The following is a 16,835-nucleotide window of genomic DNA, read 5'->3' as shown; positions in this document are numbered from 1 at the left end:
CCACACTGGGGAACCAAAGGTTAACAAGCAGCTCTGAGCCAAGAAGGCCCCGGCCAGCCACACCTGCTGGGCATGCTCCCAGTGGAGGCGGAGCTCACAAGGAAGCAGCCCAGCTCACTCAGGGAGGACAGAGCACAGGAGCAGGCCCTATGCTGGTAGCTCCTGTAGAAAGGCTGCTGGTGCTCCACACCACCTGGACCAGACCCTGCTGCACAGCTGCAAAAGACCCCCATGGAGACCAGGAACAGATGGCCACGAGTGAAGGAGAAGGGCCTCCAGATCACTTTCTGTGAGAACGCCTACCATGAGGTCATAAGCCAACCCCTGTTGCAACTTTGGAGGTGACTAAGAAAGTTGTAGGAAGTGACCCTGGTGCCATGCTGCATATCTGACCGACCAGTCACAGAGCCCTCGGTGGAGCAGGCAGGGCCTGGGTTCCCCTACCACCGGCTGTAGACTCTCGCCGCTGGGCGACACTGCCACGGACTCTTGCCACTGGGAGATATTGCTGGGCTCAGACACCGAACCCCCTGACAAGGGCCCATAAGAATTTTTCTTTCTTTAACTTAACATGTGTCACACTTATTGCCATAAAAATACAGTAAAGTTAAATCCTAGTGAAAGTGACTGGATTAAGTTTGAGAGGCCATGTTTGATTCAGGCCATGTTGATTCATGTAACCCCAACTGGACCTGAGCCACAAAGTTCAGATATAAATCTAGGCTCTACTCTGAGTTTTCCCATAGTTCAATGGTTCTTAAAACCTAGGGTTTGTGTTTATTTCTACATAACTCCAAACAGAGATTTTCGCTTGTTATGGCCACATTCAATATTTCTGTTTTACTTATTCAGTAATGAGGGGTTTGCTAATTCCTCATGTAGAGAGTTTATTTTAAACAGCTATTTAAGGTGCTTTTCCCATTTCTGGGACTGCCCCTCTGACCTCTTCTCCCTGTATAGTAATGTTACCCGACTTGTTGCGGCTATAAGAATTCAATTACATCATTGCTAAACAATGTCTCCTTTACACACTGTTCATGGTGTATGGATGGATGTTACTACACCCCTACCTCGATATAACGCTGTCCTTGGGAGCCAAAAAACCTTACCGCATTATAGGTGAAACCACGTTATATCGAACATGCTTTGATCCACCGGAGTGCGCGGGCCCCCCCTTCTTCCCCCCGGAGCACTGCTTTACCGCATTATATCCGAATTCGTGTTATATCGGGTCGCATTATATCGGGGTAGAGGTGTACTTTCTCTCCAGCCTATGAATATGTGGGGCCACATTTTGATTGCCTTAATCAGGACCCTTGTGGAAACCCTTGTGGAAACTAACAATTAAGTCACTAAAAGCTACTTTTAAAAGTAAAGTTTTCTTACATGCTTTAGGGTTGCCAGATCTGGCCCTCAGGTGGTCTCACTAGGATGACCATACACCTCTTTTTGGCCAGGACAGACCCTTTTTTAAGCCCTGTCCCAGCTGTCCCTACTTTTTTGGCAAAAGTGGGCATTCATCCCGTTTGTTCTTGCTAACTGATCAACATCTGCAAAGCTAAGTTTGCTTGGGCCATCCTCTGTGTGAGAGATGAGGAGTTGATACACAATTTCTACTACATTTAGGGAAAATCAGATTTATTTAATGTCACACCATGTAAATAAATCCAGGATTTCTTTCCCATCTACAACCCTTATTTTATTTTTGCAGACAAAGTGATCCTGCCCTGGAAAATGACTTAATATTACAATAGCACATAGTGTCACTTTCAGTTTATTTGCCTCCACTGCAGGACCATTGAAAATAGCTTATTTTGGGCTTGCTTTTGTTATCACTCTCCTAATGTAAATATTTCACTGACTCCATTCAAGTTTTGTTCTGTTCTGTTCCTCTTTTTGTGAGCCTTCTGTCCATGGGAAACGGGAGGGTGGAACTGAACACAGATCTCATTCTGAGTCTAATGCAGTCTGTCTGTGTCTTCTGGTATGTTCCAGAAGAGGAAGCAATTGCATAATCTGCAGTTAGTCAAGCAGCCTCTGACCCCCAAGTACACTTATGATCACCAGTTCATTTTTAGTCAATGTTGACAATCTTGTAAGGAGTGTGATTCAGATTAATACACCCCAGAGGAAAACTTGACATGTAAATCTTGTGTAGAATGTCAGTGGGATTTCCATATTCTCTAGCAAACAGTGTTTTGAGGTGGTTTCTCTAACTCCAAAACTTCAGTTTACTTTGTGCTAAGAATTGGCACAAACACTCCAGAACTGTACATTTAAGTCTCTTTTTGCTCAGCTCCAGCCTCTCTCCAGCACAAAGCTTAATCTTTTACAAGCTAATAGTCTGTAGACCGTTTGCACGGGTAGGCATTCATTCCCTCCCTTTACATTGCTGCAATCTTAGTAGCATCTAAAGAAAAGATTGCCTCTGTTCAGCGTGGCAGAAGGAAGCAGATTTCTGAAACCAAAAGGGAAGGTCCAGTAATCAAGCAGGTGGTGAATTGCAAGGACTTCTTTTTTTCCCTCTTAAACTCTTTCAAAATTTTGCTATTAGAAATAAAGAAATTCAATATTAAAAAATGAATTAACAGTAAAGTTCAGACCCAGACAGACAACAGAATGTAAGACTTACTGCCATCCTCCATTAATCCAGAATAATTCCAGAACAGCACATGATCTAACAGAGGCCCACGTGAATCCAACACTAATGCCCCAGTTCTGTAGAGAGCTTGTGTTTCCTAAAGAACAAGCTGTTTGCGAAATAAGGGCTTGTGAGCTTGAGCACCACGTTTTGGCACATTAAGGGTTAACTCTTGCCTTACTGGCAACCATATTGGGCATAAAGTGAAACACAGCCCAAAAGCTCCATGCAAACAAACTTGTCATGCTGTGTCAGTGACTAAACAAAACTTCTCCTAAGTGCACAAGGAAGTCTTGCCATGGGACCAATATCAGCTGACAAGGCTGTGGCCTGATGAAATAGGGACAGACTTTGCTCTGGCTGTAGTTCCTTTTCCCTTCACCAATCGTCTTAGATGGTGGTTCAGCTAAGCCCAGTGTGTTCACTGCCAGTTTCACGCAGGGCAGTTTATTCCTTGGGACTGGCACAGCAGAGTAATTAGATACTTTCTCAGGGTACAAGTCCATGCACAGAGCTTCCAGTGAAAATCCATGGATGTTCCACGTGTGGAACAACTGCAGAATGTCCTAAACAAATCTGCTGTCCTGCCCATGAACTATTTACTGTTGCTAGAGGTTTCAATGGCCTCAACAAAGAAAATCTCAGGTCAAATTCTCCTCCATTATATGTATGCCTTGTGCTTGAAGCCATTGAGAGGTGGATTTGGTCCTGCTGTGTTCTGAACTTAAATAACAAAATATCATCTTCATTGTCAGAATTCTCTCTGCTCTTTGCACTGCAGGCCATTCATGACAGGAGGAGAGAATCTTTACTTTTATATGCATCTTTATAGCCTCCATCTATGCCTCTGGCATAGGTTTAGGTGAACCTTCCATGCCAAACTCTCCTGGCACTCTGCCCTGTTTCACAAGTTAGTACTTCATGTTCCTGCCATTTATGTAATTACTGGAACATGCCCAGAGTGATCTATTCCTTAGGCGAGGATAGTGCTTTTACTGTTCAGTGTTTCATCTAATTCCAGTAAAAATAAATATAAAAAGACTGCATGTTTTATTGGACAAGGGACATTTCCTTACTGGTGCTGACGTGTCTCTCACCAACCCCAGGGAAGCAGTCAGCTGAGACTGTTGTTCCGTCTGAAGCTCTGAAAGACCAACCCAAGCATCTTGGTTCTACACCCGCTCTATGTGGTACATAATGCTAAGCTTTGGTTTGGTTATCCCAAATGCATCGCCTCCCCTCCACACATAGCACAGGCTAATTTATGCTTATGACTATGGGCTTTAGCAACTTAAAAAGCAAAGGCTTGCATCCCTTTATTGAATGATAACATGCAGCCTGACACTGATGACTTTGGAAACACTTCATTCTGATTTGCAGAACCAGACATAGTCCAGAGACATCCCCTACCTGCATCACAAGTAAGGGTCCCCTACCGGCACCATGCATAACATGGGCAACAGCAGGACAAGCTCACGCCAGTGCCCTGCCTACATGGCTCAACCCTGACCTGGATATAGCATCACTAAAGGTGAGGGAGTAGTTGAGTTGCCATCAGTCCTTGGTATCTGTGCTGAGACTATTCACAATAGCCCAAATTAAATGCCAAATGTTGTCGCTTCCATGACATGACAACTGGCTATTATGTACTAGAAGACCACTAAAACTTAGAAAATGCTTTTCTTATCCCAATTTTGCCTAGCCCCCACTGCCTTTATTCAACACCTTCCTAAAAATCTGCTCTTCTCTAAGGCCCCTGGAAAATGTATCCATACCTCGGGGGACCCTATTCTGTCCCATTTCTTATGTATCGATCTTCAAGAATATAAGGTCTTCAGGGCCAGGGATTCTCTCTTTTTGTATATTGTACAGCACAGAGCACAAAGACAATAATGTCCAGCTCATTTCACTTTGGTCAAACAGGACCAACATTTGCCACCACAAACATGGTCTGGACAGTGAGATCTAGAGATGAAAGATTCCACGTCACCATCTACTCCCCAGAGGCATCCAGTGAGTCAAATCCTTCCAAGAAGACTGTAGCCTCATTATTTCTGACGGTAGATGGACCTCAGAGCTATGTGAGCCATTGTGGTGAATCACTGAGCTGTGAGAGCTCCAGTTAAGTCAAGTGCAGTCACGCAGCTTTTACAGTAACAGAAGCCCAAGGGAATTTTGCAAGCACAGGATCCAGTTCTGCCCTAGAGTACAACTGTGCACCCCTCACATGTCTATGCAGTTGCAGGAGTGCATCTAAGGGAAGAATTATGCCTTTGTTTTGAGACTCCATGAGCTCTTATTTCCAACTCCCAGCCAAGGCCTTATCTAGCCACTGTACATATTTCTTTTCACAGTGCCTTAGGCAACTGGTTCTAAGAGGAGAGGCACAAAGGATTAAAAGGCACCACCCTTCCCCTCAGATAAATAATTTAAATGTTTTTACCGCTCTAGCCTTTGATGTCTAATTTGTCTAAATTACTGACATCTAGCTTGCCTAAATTACTTAAGACTAGTTAGATGTCTTCAAGTCACCAGGGCCTGATCAAATACATCCTAGAATATTCAAGGAGCTGACTGAGGAGATATCTGAGCCATTAGCAATTATCTTTGAAAAGTCAAGGAAGACGGGAGAGATTCTGGAGGACTAGAAAAGGGCAAATATAGTGTCCATCTACAAAAAGGGGAACAAGGACAACCCGGGGAATTACAGACCAGTCAGCTTAACTTCAGTACCTGGAAAGATAATAGAGCAACTAATTAAGCAATCAATTTGCAGACACCTAGAAGATAATAAGATAACACTGCTCTACATTTATTTCAGAAGCATTTTGCCTGTAGTCAAACTTTACTAATTCTGGGTCACTGAGAACGAAAATGATGCTTAAAATTGTTGATTGGCTCTAGTTTTCAAGATATGCTATTGGGTCAGTATATACGACCCTTGACTTGGGAATGGCGGAGGATAAGTGAGTTATAAAGGGAAGGGATCTCAATTTAAACCAGAAATGACTAAAATACATCTTTGACTGGATCTATGAATAAATCTATGACTGGGTTTGGACAGTACTTGCTTTTTAGGCAAAACAATGAATGATGCAATCTGAAGCTGGTATTGCGTCATACATGATATGAATTGCATCATGTTATTCCTAGAAGTCATGGATGATGCAATCATAACGAAGCTTACATCACTCTGCTGAACAAATTGCCCTATATCAGCTCTAGAAATCATACAGTGTCGTGCTCTCTTATTTGTCAGTGTTTGATTTTGCAAAGGGACACATTTCTGTTTAGCCAAAGTGAGCAGAGATGCCTCGTACTTGTGTGAACAGTGCAGATAACTTCTGCTATGTTTGTGGTGAAGTGACTTTTGCATCACAAAAGCGCAGTATAACCACTATGGTTAAGAAAGCCTATCACCTTTATTTTGGCTGCAAAATTGGAGATCAAGACAAGAGGTGGGCCCCACACATATGCTGCAACACTTGTGCAACAAATCTTCGCCAGTGGTTGAACAGGAAAAGGAAAAGGAAATCTATGCCTTTTGCAGTGCCAATGATTTGGAGAGAGCCTACAGATCATACCAGCAATTGTTACTTCTGCATGGTGCCTCCAGTTGGGAAAGGTGTGTCAAAGAAGAAAAAGTGGACTGTGCATTATCCAAACATTCCATCAGCTATACGCCCAGTACCCCACGGAGAAGGACTGCCAGTTCCTGATGCACCAGAATCATTCTCACTTGAGACAGACGAGGAAGAGGAAGAGGATGAAGCTTCTGGTCCTGACCCATCAATGTCACAGGACCCACATTTTCTCCCATCCTCCTCCTCTGAACCACACCTCATAACACAAGGTGAACTGAATGACCTTGTCAGGGATTTGGAACTACCCAAGAGTAAGGCAGAGCTGTTGGGCTCCAGACTACAGCAGTGGAATCTCCTGGCAGGTGATGTTAGGGTTTCCATGTTCCGTGACCGTCAAAAGGATCTTGTCCCATTCTTCTTCATGGAAGGTGATCTTGTAGCCTGCAACAACATTGATGGTGTGATGGCAGCCCTCAACATCGTTCACGATCCAGATGAGTGGAGACTGTTCATTGATTCATCGAAGACAAGTCTTAAAGCTGTTTTACTGCATAATGGCAATGTTTTGCCATCAATTCCAGTTGGTCATGCAGTCCATATGAAGGAAACCTATGACAACATGAAACAACTTTTGAGGTGCATAAACTATGACCAACATCAGTGGCAGCTTTGTGGTGATTTGAAGGTTGTTGCTCTCTTGCTTGGTCTGCAGACTGGATACACAAAGTATTGCTGTTTTCTCTGCGAATGGGATAGTCGTGCAAGAGATTCCCACTACATCAAGAAAGATTGGCCACTCCGACAGTCATTGGAGCCTGGGAGGAAAAGTGTTCAGCATCCACCACTTGTTGAATCAAGGAAGATTTTGTTACCACCCTTACACATCAAGCTGGGTCTGATGAAGAAACTTTGTCAAGGCCATTGACAAAACACAAGCAGCTTTCAAGTACCTCCGTGGAAAATTTCCAAGGTTAAGTGAAGCTAAGATAAAGGAAGGTGTCTTTGTTGGTCCTCAGATTCGTGAACTTCTTCGAGATGATGCATTTGACCATGCACTGCGTGGCAAGGAAAAGACGGCATGGAAAGCCTTCCAGTTAGTGGCAATACATTTTCTCGGAAACAACAAGGCAGACAACTACAGGTTGTTGGTGGAAAACCTCCTCAAGGCATACAAAAGCCTTGGTTGCAACATATCACTAAAGATACATTTTTTGCACTCTCATCTAGATTTTTTTCCACCGAACTGCGGAGCAGTGAGCGACGAGCACGGCGAGCGATTTCACCAGGACATTGCAACAATGGAGAAACACTATCAGGGCAAATGGAGCCCATCAATGCTTGCAGACTATTGCTGGACAGTGACAAGAGATGCTCCATTTAATGAATACAAGAGACAAGCCAAGAAGCGCCGAGTAGACACTGAATAGGACTAAACTATGTACAGAATAGTTTTTTGCCTTTTGTTTCATAATAAATTTTATTTATATAACCCTTTTGCTGATTTTTAAAGTGTTACATAAACAGGACAAGTGAAATATTATCATGTAAAGCAACCATAAACACATGAAAAGACCTAGGTTTACAATTTATGATTAAAACTCTACTATCTACACAATATACATAGACATAAAATGTAAAAACTTAAATATCTTAGAAACAGTAGCCAATCAGTTGTTTTGTCATATTTGAATTCAGCACATCAAAATACATAATAAATAGCACATTTTATCTCTGAAGCAGACGACTTCTCAAAAATTGTAGACCAGTGTAATAAGTAACAGTAAGCATGGATTTTTCAAGAACAAACCATATCAAACGAACCTAACATTTTTCTTTGACAGGGTAACTAGACTTGTAGATAGGGTGGAAGCAGTAGATGTGGCATATCTTGACTTTAATAAGGCTTTTGATATGGTCTCTCATGACCCTCTCATAAACAAACTAGGGAAATACAACATAGATTGAGCTACTGTAAGGTGGGTGCATAACTGGTTGGAAAACCGTTCCCAGAAAGTAGTTATCAGTGGTTCACAGTTAAGATCAAAGGGCATAACGAATGGGGTCTCACAGAGATCGGTCCTGGTCCAGTTCTCTTCAATATCTTCACCAATGATTTACAAAATGGCATAGAGAGTACACTTATAAAGTTTGTGGATGATACCATGCTGGGAGGGGTTGCAAATGCTGTGGAGGATAGGATTAAAATTCAAAATGACCTGGACAAACTGGAGAAATGGTCTGAAGCAGGGCCGGCTTTAGGAAGTGCGGGGCCCGATTCAAATACCCGGCAGCGGGTCTTCCGCGGCACTGAAGGACCCGCCGCCGAAGACCCGGAGCGAGTGAACGACTCGCCGCCGAAGTGCCACCAAAGACCCGGACCACCGCCGGGTGAGTAAAAAAATTAAAAAGGCGCCTAAGTTAGGCACTCTTCTTTAGGGGCCCTCTTAGGTGCGGGGCCCGATTCGGGGGAATCGGGGGAATCAGCCTAAAGCCGGCCCTGGTCTGAAGTAAATGAGATGAAATTCAATAAGGACAAATGCAAAATACTCCACTTAGGAAGGAACAATCAGTTGCACATGTACAAAATGGGAAATGACTGCCCAGGAAGGAGTACTGCAGAAAGGGATCTGGGGGTCACAGTGGATCACAAGCTAAATATGAGTCAACAGTGTAACGCTGTTGCAAAAAAAGCAAACATCATTTTGGGATGTGTTAGTAGGAGTGTTGTAAGCAAGACATGAGAAACAATTCTTTCGCTCCACTCCACACTGATAAGGCCTCCACTGGAGTATTGTGTCCAGTTCTGGGTGCCACATTTCAGGAAAGATGTGAACAAATTGGAGAAAGTCCAGAGAAGAGCAACAAAAATTATTAAAGGTCTAGAAAACATGACCTATGAGAGAAGATTAGAAAAATTGGATTTGTTTAGTCTGGAGAAGAGAAGACTGAGGGGGACATAACAGTTTTCGAGTACATAAAAGGTTGTTACAAGGAGGAGGGAGACAAATTGTTCTCTTTAACATCTGAAGATAGGTCAAGAAGCAATGGGCTTAAATTGAAGCAAGGGAGGTTTAGGTTGGACATTAGGAAAAACTTTCTAATTGTCAGGATGGTTGTGGAGTCTCCGTCCATGGAGATTTTTAAGACCAGTCTAGACAAAAGCCTGTCAGGGATGGTCTAGATAATTCTTAGTCTTGCCTTGAGTGCAAGGGACTGGATTGGAAGCTCCTTTCCAGTCCTACACTTCTTTGATTCTATGCTTGAGACGGGAAAGAGAAAAAATAAAAGCTTTGCTTTGCATTTCATAAAATAATTTTAAAAGAAAGTCCTAAGCCCAACTTGCCACCCCAAGACTCATCCTGTAGCTAGTTCCCAGTGGGTGTGAATTCCTTGCTTTGGTCTTATCCAGACAGGCTCCCTATTAATTTAGCTGTCGTAATGGATACATTTAAAATTGTCCCTGTTCAGAGATGGTTCTGCTGCCGCCATGATGATAAAGTTTTCCCCATTATTGTTTGTCTCTTTAAAATAAAAATTAAAAAGGCAAGGGATTGGGGAGGGGGGGATAGCAGCATTGATGCTGATGCTAAATGACAACCAAACCATATCACCCAGCTCTCTTTTTAAGGAGTTGGAGCATGTGGGGTTTATCACATTTTCTTCTTTGTTTTGTGGTCAAAAGCTTCCAGCTTTTGCCACACCACCAATCTTTTAGCACTTTACAGAGAAAGCCAAGTATCATTTTCCCCATTTTATACTGGAGGAAACACACACAAGAAGGCAGAGTGACTTTCCCAAGGTCACAGTGTAGGTCAGTGGCAGAGACAGGAATAGAATCCAGGCCTTCAACCTCCTCATCCATTGTCCTATACACTGTATTAAGATTCTTCCCTGACACGTCACATAAAGCAGATGTTACTCTGCAACCTCCTCTGGGATGGACAAGTTTATTTTACACTGATCAAAACGTCAGTAACTTTTCCATTAACCTGTTCATAAAAAATCCTAATGGCACAGCTCTAGTGAATGCGGTGACCCTTCCTCCCCCACCGTTTTTCTATCTAGGTGCCCCATCGGATCCTAATGGCCAGAAATCACTATGTATTTTCCTTGTGTTTTTAAAAATAATTTTGTTTCTTTCTTTAATTGTTGATAGGAATATTCTAATTTCTCATGAATAGCAACAAAATCTGAAACTCTTTCAAAAAACCTAAACATATTTCAGTTTTTGTTTGCCTAAATATTGGAAAATTTCAAATGAAATACATTTTTTATAAAAAAATTGAGAAAAGAAGCTATTTTTAATTTAAAAAAAAAAAACTGACAGAAAATGTATAATCAGCTGTTCAGATTAGCCATTTTGCCATTCTCCAGCATCTCACCTCTATGGCTACTTCTATTGCTTAGACTACTACTACATGTGCAAAATTAATATTACTTTGCCTGGGCTCAGTGATCACATCCGCTTTACTTGGGTTCTGTCCTTCAGCCACGTACAGTGAAACCCATAACAAAAGGCCATTCTTATAGGGGCGGCCTCCTTTCTTATCTGAGCACCTCAAAGTATCTCTAATGTATTAAGTACTGTTCAGCTCCCCCTGTGATTGGCAGGCCACCTCAGTTAAGTGACTCATTTGTGAGAAAACCTGCAGAGTGGTTGTTTCAGACAGAATCCCTGAGTCTGTGTTTTTCCTTTGACCCTTTCCTCCTGCTCCCCCACCCTTCATGTATCTAAAAGAGAAGTTTAGGCTTTATGTGTAATGCTTTTCTCTTACCCCAATCACTGTAAAACACAGGAGATATCCCCAGTTACAGCCATCAGTGAAACTGCCCCAGCCCAGTAGACAAGCAAAGCCGAAATAAACTGCAGTTTTCACCCTGCCACTTATCCCAGTTACAAACGTGAGGGATTTGCATCAGTGCACCTATACCAGTGGCTGTGTCACCAACGGCTGAAATCTCTAGTGCAGGGAAAACCTTAGAGTACTTTGCCAATCTATAATGCCTCCCTTCAGATGATCAAAATGCACTTTGTGGATATGAATTCATTTGGCCTCATAGATAAGAAAGTAAGGGTGCCTTTGAGCTAAGGGTCTACAAGGGTGGTTTTTTCCCCCTTTTTGTTTTTCAATAATTAAACTTCACAATGCCCCCTGCGAGTTAGCCAAGTATTACAGCCCCATTACATATGGGTAAACTCAGGCATAGAGAGCTGAAATTCCTTGGCCACTCCCACAGCTAGGCTGTGTCATCCTCTTTCACCGCATCTGTTGTGCTTAAAAATAAATATAAATATTTCCCTCCTCTTTAATGAGAAACAATCAGTAGGGAGCCTCCTGCACTTGGTTTTAAGCAAATTGAAATGTCCAACCCCAATGCACAGGAAGCTAGTGCAGTGTTTAATTTGTAAAGAAAGAGGTGCCCTGGCTCAAGCAATGTTTTTACATTCATAACTGATGCAGCGAACCTATAGGTGCTGGAACTATGAACTGCCAAACCTAGAGGTGCCAGGGCTCAGCCTTGGCAAGCCCTGGCACAAATGAAGCACTGGGCTAGTGCCACGTTTGCCAGTCCTGCTCACCTCTTGGAGAACTGCGTGTGCGCAGAGTCGCTATTTCTGAACTGCAATATGCCTTGTTGGGTTGAGTTCTCAGGCACCGGGCTCTAGTCTCCCCTATTTCCTCAATATTGATGTTGTCCAAAAAAAATATATATATATATACTTTCATTTCAAACAAACTAGCTGTAGGTTATGGCTAGGCAGAGACTGAACTAAGAATGAGGCTGGAGAGGAACTTTCCTCTCTTATCATGATGTCAGCATATCTATAAATATTTATTCTGAGTTCAAGGTAGCATGCTCATTTGAAAACATAACACGTGGTTTTCACAGTCACGTCCTCAGTGTTTAATTATCTTCATTTCTCTGTGTTTATAATGGCATGTGGCAGCCCTGGTTATTTAATCAAATCAGCAGCATCACATGATGACCCTCACTCAGTGCAGCCTACTTGGAAAGAAATGTGCCCAAGGTAGTTAAACATGCTGGTTTATTTACTGAAGATAATTGATGCAATAGATACATACACCTTTCACCATTATGTGGAACCAAGGGAGTTATAGATTTACTATAGGGAAGGTAGATTAAGCATCGCTGTTCACCCTTCAGAACAAAGAGATTTTCAAATAAATGAATGGCAGCAAATTTGACACTGACCAAAGGAAATATTTTTACATAGTTAGCCTGTGGAATTCATTGCCACAGGAAATCATTGGGATCAAGACCTTAGCAGGATTAGGTATTTATATGACTGACAATACCCAGTTATAATAAAGTCAATGTTTAAAAAAAAACAAACAGATTTTCTAGAAGGGACATAAACCTGCCCGCTTCAGGATGTACTCTAACCGCTAACTAATGGGAATGAGAAGGAGACTTTATCTTGGAGCTATCCCCTAACGGTCTACTGCAAGGTTTCTTGCATCTTACTCTGAAGCAACTGGTACTGGGCACTTTCAGAGACAGGATACTGGATGAGATGGACCACAGTTCTGATCCAGTCTGGTAATTCCTATGTTCCTAACTTGCACCTTTTCCTTTCCCTTGGTTGACCTTTGCCAGCTCTAGCTTCTGTTAAACTATAAGCGGTCTATTCTCCTGCTGATGGGTGCACAAAACTCCCAACAATCTGAATGGTACTTAAGTGTATTAGCAGGGAATGGACTTCAAGAGCTAGGAAAGCCAAATATTCAGCCAAATATAGCTTTGACTCAGACTCCAATTCCCCTGGCATTGCAGTGCCGTGTGCTGCAACTTGGTCTGCCAGGCTGGCCCTAAGGAGTGAAATTTGAACAGCTCAGCACAAAACCACAGGGTGAACCAGTCAGATCCCACCTTTTCCAGAGAGGATCTTATCTCTTGGTCATAGGGGAATAAAAGATAATACTTCAAAGAGTAACACAAACATACTCCCCAGATCAGGGTTTCTTAACTGTCACTCACAGCCCTAAGATTTTCAGGATAGCTTTCTCATAGGCAGTCTTTCCCTTCCTGTCTGGGGCAGCTGATTTTATGGTCTCTCCCTGCAGCACCTGTAACTTGCGTTGCCATTAACACCTTATTTGCCAGAACAGAGTCTCTGCAGCCAGTCACATACATATTATAGTTATTTATTAAAATCACTACTATCTACATCCTAGTAAGAGACCCATCCATAACAAAAGAGAGATTTTTGGATTGAGGAGGGTGAGATAAAACAGAGGACCAATTCAGTTTACAGAGATGTTGAAAATCTGGGCTGCAGTCTGCTTTTAAAATGCAGTTTGTAGTTTTGAAATCCATGCATATATTCTTGAACCATTTTATTGTGTAGGGATGTGCAGAATAGTCACTGTGAAATCGGACACGCGTGGCATTTTGAGTTTGCATGAACAAGCCGGCAAAGTTGAGGACTTTTACACAAAAATAGATCCAGTAGCATTAAAATGATCCAATTTCCAGTCAAATGCTTATTTTTTGAAGAAATACAAAAATGAATATCATAATTCCAAATTTACTTCCAAAAGAGATCCATTTTTATACTTGCCGGTGTTCATTTCAAATCTGTGCATAGGTCACTGAGAAATAACTAGGGATCATAAACTCTTTGGGATAGAAATAATCTCTTGGGGGAGGGGTACACAGCACCTAACACAATAAAGCCTTTAACTTTGGTTGGGTCCTCTAGGCACTACTGCAGTACAAAAAAAAAAATCATAAGAAGAGAAATTTCTGTGCTCCAAAAACAGCTAAGAAATGAAACAAATCATAACTGTTAAGTTTATTACCAAAAAGTTTGTGTTCTTTTCAGCTCTATTTTTGTTTTACCATACCTTAGCCATTCCCCATTCAGGTCAAGTTTAATAGTCCTTAAATTGACACCCTTTGTGCTTGAATAATATAATCATTGTGCTCCTGTTCTCAGTTTTATTTTTCTTTCATTCAGGAGACAGCCTTGTTCTGGAAAGGAGAGAGGAGAATTCAGATATACCTCAGATCATAGAGTTAACCCCCAGCCAGTGCCAGTAGTTATTATATACAGAGGTACAATTTGCTTATTAACCATCAGCTTACAATTGTTGGAAACCCCCATCAGGCATGTTGCTGGATACAGTGGCATGAGCTACGTAGTGGATTTTTATAGATAGCTACAGATGTGCTCAAAGCCTCTCTGGGTCACAAATGGAAATGAGTTTATGGGTCCCCTTGTCAGAAAACCCTAGGGGTGTTTGGATATTTAATACCCACTGAGAGCCCTACAACTCAATAACTGAGACAAGGAGTCGGACAGAGGATCTAGTGCCACTCTCACTTTTTACCTTGGAAGAGTGGTGGCCTATTGCTAATACAACGTGGACAGGAAAAGGAGCCAACTCAAGCCCTGCTCTCTGGCTGGGTTTCACTCTCCCTGCACTTCTTTATTCATCCAAGTCTGCTCAGAGTCTGTAATAAAAGACATACAATTAAAAAAAAAAAAGCTTGGGCAAGGCTGGGCTTGTTTACACAGGGCGGCAACGTGCACTAGAGGGGTGTGGATTCTAAAGTGCCCCAACCTGTGAAGACCCTGCTGGCGTGCACTAAAAATCGGAAACAGTTTCTGTTACATAGGTCTGTTATATAAGTCTGTATTCCGCGCTAATGAGATGCACATGTGTATCCCACGAGTGTACCAGAGCCTGAGCTGTTTTAGGATACCGTCAGTGGAAACTTCGCAACAGCAGAGGTGAGGGCAGGGCCTGCTAGGTGTCCCAACCCATGCAGGAACCACAGCACTAAGCTCTGGTCCAGCGACACTGCCCTGTGCTGCCAGGAGTGGAGTAGTAAAGCCCCTGTGGCACAGTTGCTGCAGCTCTGCCTGCCAGGGGAGCTGGGAACAGCATGTGTTTCTCTGGGCTTCACTCCTCCACGGCCGATGGACAGCGCTAAAGGTACATCTGCACTTTGAGCTGGAGAGGTAATTCCCCGCTCCAGGAAATACACCCCTGTGCTAACTCTGATCTAGCTAGTGCACTCAGTATAGAGTGTAACCACGGCAGCAAAAGCGGCTCGCCCCCAGTGCATACCCATCCAAGACACTGGGTACATACTAGGGGTGAAAAGCCCCTCCCACCACTCGCATCACCACGGCTACTCTCTATTTTTTAGCACTCCAGCTCAATCAGAACCACCGGGGTATGGCTCCTTGAGCTGGGAATAACACCCCCAGCTTGAAGCAGAAATGTATCCTAAGACACCGGAGGGCACTACAGAACCACTGACTCTGCTGTGTGGTGTCAGTGTCAACTCTGCAGCCATCTCTCCCTCACACCTTGCCCCCTTCCCACTGTGGCCCCTGCCCATCACCACCCTGCTTGTATTTGGTATCCTTTCCCCTATGCTTTGTCTTTTTACATTGTAAGTTCTCCAGAAGAGGAGCTGTACTTCCCTATGTGTTCGTACAGTGCCTAGCACAATGGAGTCCTGATACTAACTGGCACCTCTTGCTGTACCTGTGATCTAAATGCCATATGCAGTTGTGGGTGCTCAGCACCTCTCTAAATCAGGTCCAAGTTGGGCATCCTGAATTCAGGGCATTCTCTGTGACACTTTGGATTTCATCTCCTGGTCTGGAGTAGCTCAAGTGCACTGACTTCTAAAGCATCCGGCAAAGCCCATTTGTTTGGTTAGAACTGAGATTTAAGGAAGGTTTGGGTGAGGATTTTATTTGTGGTCAGAAAGGATTAGGATTTTAAGAGAGTTGAGACAGTTCTAACTGTGTGCCGAGAAAAGTGGTTGGTTTGCTTGTCGTCTGTCTTTGTTGGATTGCATGTTTGATATCTGTCACGAGTGCCTAGGACCTGTATCCTTCCATAATTTATATTCTGAAATCAAAGCAACCAAAATTAGATATAGGGGCTGATCCTGCAAACTCAGAATGTCCATGTTTGTAGGATCAAGCCCATAAATAAACAAACTCACTCAAATCATATCGTGCAAGCTGAGAGAATGCAAAAAGCAAAGCACATGCACCATAAGGGCCAAGTCCTACAAGGTGTCGAGCATGCTGATGTGCTGTGGTAACAGGAGTTGAGGGTGTTCAGCACATTGTGGGAATGGGCCTCTTGGGGGGGAAATGCAAATGTCACCTTTGAAATTATTTCTATTGTAATAATCAAAGGTGGTACTAGTAATACAGCTGAGAAGTATTATATTATAATCATAGGGCTGGATTCTGATCTCACACTGGCTCCAAACATGGGTGTAACTCACTTGAATTTCCTGCAGCTACTCCTATCTTACCCATTTTAGGAGGGTTTAATACTGCTGCCCATCATGGCACTATGTGAGCTGAGCTGATTTATTCTGGGAGAAGGCCCTGATTCAACAATGCATTTAAGCACACGCTTAAGAGAAATTAAACACATTTAAAATCCATTTTTTTAAAATCTTGACAATGTATAAATTTACATATGAACTCATCTTTTCCTCGATGAATCAAAAAAGGAAATAATTTAAGATTACTATTTCAGATCAAGAAATGGGATAAACATTCTTAAAGACGATGCCTCATCATTTCTCTGACCCTGACAAGG

The sequence above is a fragment of the Emys orbicularis genome, chromosome 14 (assembly GCF_028017835.1).
Source record: "Emys orbicularis isolate rEmyOrb1 chromosome 14, rEmyOrb1.hap1, whole genome shotgun sequence".
Lineage (NCBI taxonomy): Eukaryota > Metazoa > Chordata > Testudines > Emydidae > Emys > Emys orbicularis.
This window is presented reverse-complemented; position numbering follows the sequence as displayed.